The 5,462-nt window shown below is 43.3% G+C and overlaps 1 long non-coding RNA gene across 1 annotated transcript; it reads right to left on the reverse strand.

Annotated features, from left to right (window-relative positions):
- Positions 1–2,722: 2,722 nt before the first annotated feature.
- Positions 2,723–3,355, reverse strand: LOC111524927. Its single transcript, XR_002725913.1, has 2 exons — positions 3,311–3,355; positions 2,723–2,968 (listed from the first exon to the last, which is right to left on the reverse strand). It is a non-coding gene; the product is annotated as an uncharacterized LOC111524927 (long non-coding RNA).
- Positions 3,356–5,462: the final 2,107 nt, after the last annotated feature.

Consider the following 5,462-nt stretch of genomic DNA (forward strand, 5'->3'; position numbering starts at 1 on the left):
AAAAAAAAAAAAAAAAAAAAAAAAAAGAAATGAAATACAGCAATGGAACTATGCTTATATTAATAAAATTCACCAGTCTTGCCCTGTCCCCCTCATCCTAAAGCCGCTGGCCTGATGGAATGGTGGAATGGCTTTTTGAAGACTCATTTCTGGCACCAGCTAAATAGCATATGGCATACCTTGTGAGGCCTAGACAATGTCCCCCAGGATGTAGTATATGCTCTAAATCAGAAAAAACATAGGTCAGATGCAGTGGTTCATGCCTGTAATCCCAACACTTTGAGAGGCCAAGGTGGGAGGATCGGTTGTGGCTAGGAGTTTGAGAGCAGCCTGGGCAACATAGCAAGATCCTCTTTCTACAAAAAAAAAAAAAAAAAAGAAAAGAAAGTAACATAGATGGTGCTCTTTCTTCTATAGCCAAGATTCATGGGTCTGGGAATTAAGGTGGTGGTGAGATTGGACATGGCTCCTTTCATTATTATTCTTAGTGATCTGCTAGGAAACACTTTTTTGCTTCTTATCCCTGAGACTTTGAGTTCTGCTAGCTTAGAGGACTTATTTCCCAAAGTAGGATGCTTTCACTAGAGGACATAGCAATGGTTCCATTAAAGTGAAAGTTGAGACTGCCACATGGTCACTTTGGGCTCATCATGCCAATGAATCAACAGACAAAATAGAGCGTAACTGTTCTGACTGCCTGGAGTGATTGGTTCTGGCTACCAGGGGAAAATTGGGTTGCTTCTACACAATGGGGATAGGGAAAAGTATGTCTGGAATGTGGGTGATCCCTGGAGTACTGTTAATACTCCCATGTCCTGTGATTAAAGTCAAGGGAGAAACTCTAACAACCCAGTTCAGAGGGTACTGCTAATGATCCAGACCCTTCAGAAATGAAGATCTGGGATACCCTACCAGTCAAGGAACCATGACCAAATGGGGTGCTTGCTAAGGGCAAAGGGTCTATGGAATGGATAGTAGTCATAAATATCTGCTGTGACTAGGTGACCATAAGTAAAAATGAGGACCATAATAGTTACCAGTATTGTTTGTTTGTTTGTTTTGTTTTGAGACAGGGTCTTGCTCTGTTGCCCAGGCTGGAGTACAGTGTTGTAATCTTAGCTCACTGAAACTTCTGCCTCCCAGGCTCAAGTCATCCTCCCACCTCAGCCTCCAGAGCAGCTGTGCCACCATGTTCAGCTAGTTTTTTATATTTTTGGTAGAGACAGCGTTTCCCCTTGTTGCCCAGGTTGGTCTCAAACTCCTGACCTCAAGCAGTCCACCTACTTCGGCCTCCCAAAATGCTGGGATTACAGGCGTGAGCCACTGTGCCTGGACGAATTATCAGATAAACTGAGAAAATTGCTCTAGCCACATTAGTAATTACACAAACGTCTGAATGCTTTATAGAGTTTACCTATTACTGAAATTATTCTGGAATTTCCATTTCCAAGCAAAATAAAAATATTTTTTATTTTATTGTGATGATTTCCAAACAAAAAGAAAAATATTTTTAAAGCTTCCTTTTTTATTAGTTTAAGCACATTACATAATATTAAAATGAACCAACTAAATGTTGCCCACTAGAGATTTTGATTTAGTATTTCACACATTCAAAATTAGCCCATCGGTCAGGAACAGTGGCTCATGCCTGTAATCTCAACACTCTGGGAGGCCAAGGCAGGTGGATCACTTAAGTCCAGGAGCTTGAGACCAGCCTGGGCTACTTGGTGAAATCCCATCTCTATGAAAAAGAAAAAAGAAAAAAGTTAGCCAGGAGCGGTATTGCGTGCCTGTAGCTACGTGGGAGACTGAGGCAGGAGAATCTCTTGAACCCGAAAGATAGAGGTTGCAGTGAGATAAGATCGTGCTGTTGCCCTCCAGCCTGGGCAACAAGAGTGAAACTCTGCCACCAAAAAACAAAACAAAACAAAAAACAAAGCCGGGTGCGGTGGCTCATGCCTGTAATCCCAGCACTTTGGGAGACTGAGGCAGATGGATCACAAGGTCAGGAGTTCAAGACCAGCCTGACCAACATGGAGAAACCCCGTCTCTACTAAAAATACAGAAATTAGCCAGGTGTGTTGGCATGCACCTGTAATCTCAGCTACACAGGAGGCTGAGGCAGGAGAATTGCTTGAACTCTAGAGGCGGAGGTTGCAATGAGCCGAGATTGCGCCACTGCACTCCAACCTGGGCAACAGAACAAGACTCCATCTCAAAAAACAAAACAAACAAACAAAAAAACCTAGCATATCCAGGCACAGCTGAGGAAGTGATTGTTTCATGTTAGTTTTGATAGCTCTTTGTAAATATCCCCAACACAATACTTATCACCTTATAGTCATTTGTTCACTGATACAGTTCCCAGGCTAGACTACAAAGTCTAGAAAGGCATTTTGTTGTTGTTGTTGTTGTTGTTTTTGAGATAGAATCTGGCTCTGCTGCCCAAGGTGGAGTGCAGTGGCACTATCTGGGCTCACTGCAACCTCTGTCTCCCAAGTTCAAGCGATTCTCCCACCTCAGCCTCCCAAGTAGCTAGGATTACAGGCACACACCACCGCGCCAGGTTAATTTTTATAGTTTTTTTATTTTAATAGAGGTGGGGTTTCACCATGTTTTGCCAGGCTGGTCTCGAACTCCTGACATCAAGTGATCTGCCTGCCTCAGCCTCCAAAAGTGCTAGGATCACAGGTGTGAGCCACTGCATCCAGACCATAAAGGCATAAAGAGTTCAGCTAATGTCCAGATCCTAGAAAAACACTATCTCTGGAAAAAATAAGTTTTCATTATGTGTGGTTGTATACATGAATGAACAGTGCATGTGTAAAAATGAGTAATTCTAAAGTTGCTAAAAAATGAGGACTGTAAATAAACATTCTTAGAGTCATTTAAGACAGGTGTAGGGACTGGGTGTGGTGGCTCACGCTTGTAATCCCAGCACTTTGGGAGGCTGAGGTGGGCAGATCACCTAAGGTCGGGAGTTCAGTACCAGCCTGACCAAGGGGGTTTCAGAGAAACCCCCGTCCCCCCATGTCTACTAAAAATACAAAAAAAATTACCCGAGTGTGGTGGCACATGCCTGTAATCCCAGCTACTTGGGAGGCTGAGGCAGGATAATTGCTTGAACCCAGAAGGCGGAGGTTGTGGTGAACTGAGATCACGCAACGCCACTGCACTCCAGCCTGGGCAACAAGAGCGAAACTCCTCCAAAAAAAAAAAAAAGAAAAAGGAAAAGAAAAGTGTAATGGCCAGGCACGGTGGCTCACACCTGTAATCCCAGCACTTTGAGAGGCCAAGTCTGGCGGATCACCTGAGGTCAGGAGTTCGAGACCAGCCTGGCCAACATGGTGAAACTCTGTCTCTACTAAAAATACAAAAAAAAAAATTAGCCGGGCGCGGTAGCGGGTGCCTATAATCACAGCTACTTGGGAGGCTGAGGTGGGAGAATTGCTTGAACCTGGGAGTTGGAGGTTGCAGTGAGCCGAGATTATGCCATGACACTCCAGCCTGGCCGATGGAGTGAGAATCCATCTAAAAAAAGAAAAAAGAAAAAAAACAAAGAAAGGTATAATGAAAAGAATTTTGGAATCAGAGAGATGGGGATTTGAAAGCTGCATTTGCAACTTTTTTTTTTTTTTCCTGAGACAGAGTTTCACTCTGTCGCCTAGGCTGGAGTGCAGTGGCATGATCTCAGCTCACTGCAACCTCTACCTCCCAAGTTCAAGCCATCCTCCTGCCTCAGCCTCCCAAAAATAGTTAGTCTTGAACTCCTGACCTTAGGTGATCTGACCGCCTCGGCCTTGCAACTTATTCTTAGGCATTAGGCACCTCACTTAAGATTCTCAGAGTCCGGGCGTATTAACTCACACCTGTAATTGCAGCACTGTGGGAAGCTAAGGTGGGCAGATCACCTGAGGTCAGGAGTTCGAGACCAGCCTGACCAACAGGGTGAAACCCCGTCTCTACTAAAAATAGAAAAATTAGCCAGGCATGGTGGTGTGTGCCTGTAATCCCAGCTACTCAGGTGGCTGAGGAGAATTGCTTGAACCTGGGAGGCAGAGGTTGCAGTGAGCCAAGATTGCACCACTGCACTCCAGCCTGGGCAACAAAGCGAGAGTTCATCTCAAATAACAAACAAACAAACAAACAAAAAGACTCTCAGATCTCAAGTTCCTCTTTTGCAAAACCAGATAATATCTTGCAGTGTGTATGTGTGTGTGTGGTGTGTGTGTATATATATAGTGTGTGTATACTGTGTGTGTATATATATATATACTGTGTGTGTATATATACACACTGCAAGATATTATCTCATTTTGCTATATATATATATATATATATATTTTTTTTTTTTTTTTTTTTTGAGACAGGGTCTTACTTTGTTGCCCAAGCTGGAGTACAGTGGCACAATGATGGCTCACTGCAGCCTTGATCTCCTAGGTTCGCATAATCCTCCCACCTCAGCCCCCTGAGAAGCTGGGAATACAGGTACAAGCCACCATGCCTGACTAATTTTAAATTTTTTGTAGAGAAAGGGGAGCGGGGGGTCTCGTTTGTTGCCAAGGCTGGTCTTGAACTCCTGGACTCAAGCAATCCACCTGCCTTGGCCTCCCAAAGTGCTGGGATTACAGGAATGAGCCACGACGCCCTGCCTTATCTTGCAGTATTGTTATGAGGATTAGAGATCATTTACACAATCAACACAGTGCTGAGCTCAGAATAGGTGCTCAATGAAAGTTCTATTACTGTTTACTACATGTATCCAGGAATAATTCAACTAAACAAATCCTTATAATATGAATTATGACAATTTCTGTATGCATTGAGTTTATTATAATTATTTAGAAAACAGAAAGCAATGTATGACACTATGGTTCATAGCTGGATTTTTTAAGAACTTAGGCTGTTCTTACAAACCTTGGGCAAGTCCCTCAAACTTTGAGTCTTGAGAAGTCCTCAACTATAAAATTAATAGCTAAATACCTGTCCTGTCTATATCACAGGACTGTTAGAAGAATCAAATATGAAAATGGGTTTTGTAAATTGTGAAGTGCTAAACAAATCCTAATTGTTTTTATATCTTCAATCTGAGTGCTTCAACTATAATTATAAGAATATATATCTGTTGTTTTGAGATGGAGTCTCACTCTGTCACCCAGGCTGGAGTGCAGTGGCGTGATCTCAGCTCACTGCAACCTCCTCCTGCTGGGTTCAAGCGATTCTCCTGCCTCAGCCTCCAGAGTAGCTGGGACTATAGACGGTCGGCTAATGTTTTTGTATTTTTAGTAGAGACGGGGTTTCACCATGTTAGCCAGGATGGTCTTGATCTCCTGACCTCATGATCTGCCTGCCCCAGCCTCCCAAAGTACTGGGATTACAGGTGTGAGACACTGCACCCGGCCAAGAATATTTTTTTTAAATCACTGCCTTATACCTTAATGCACTTTTGCTCCCTTGTCCAT

This window comes from Piliocolobus tephrosceles, chromosome 3, assembly GCF_002776525.5.
Source record: "Piliocolobus tephrosceles isolate RC106 chromosome 3, ASM277652v3, whole genome shotgun sequence".
In the NCBI taxonomy this organism is placed as follows: Eukaryota; Metazoa; Chordata; class Mammalia; order Primates; family Cercopithecidae; genus Piliocolobus; species Piliocolobus tephrosceles.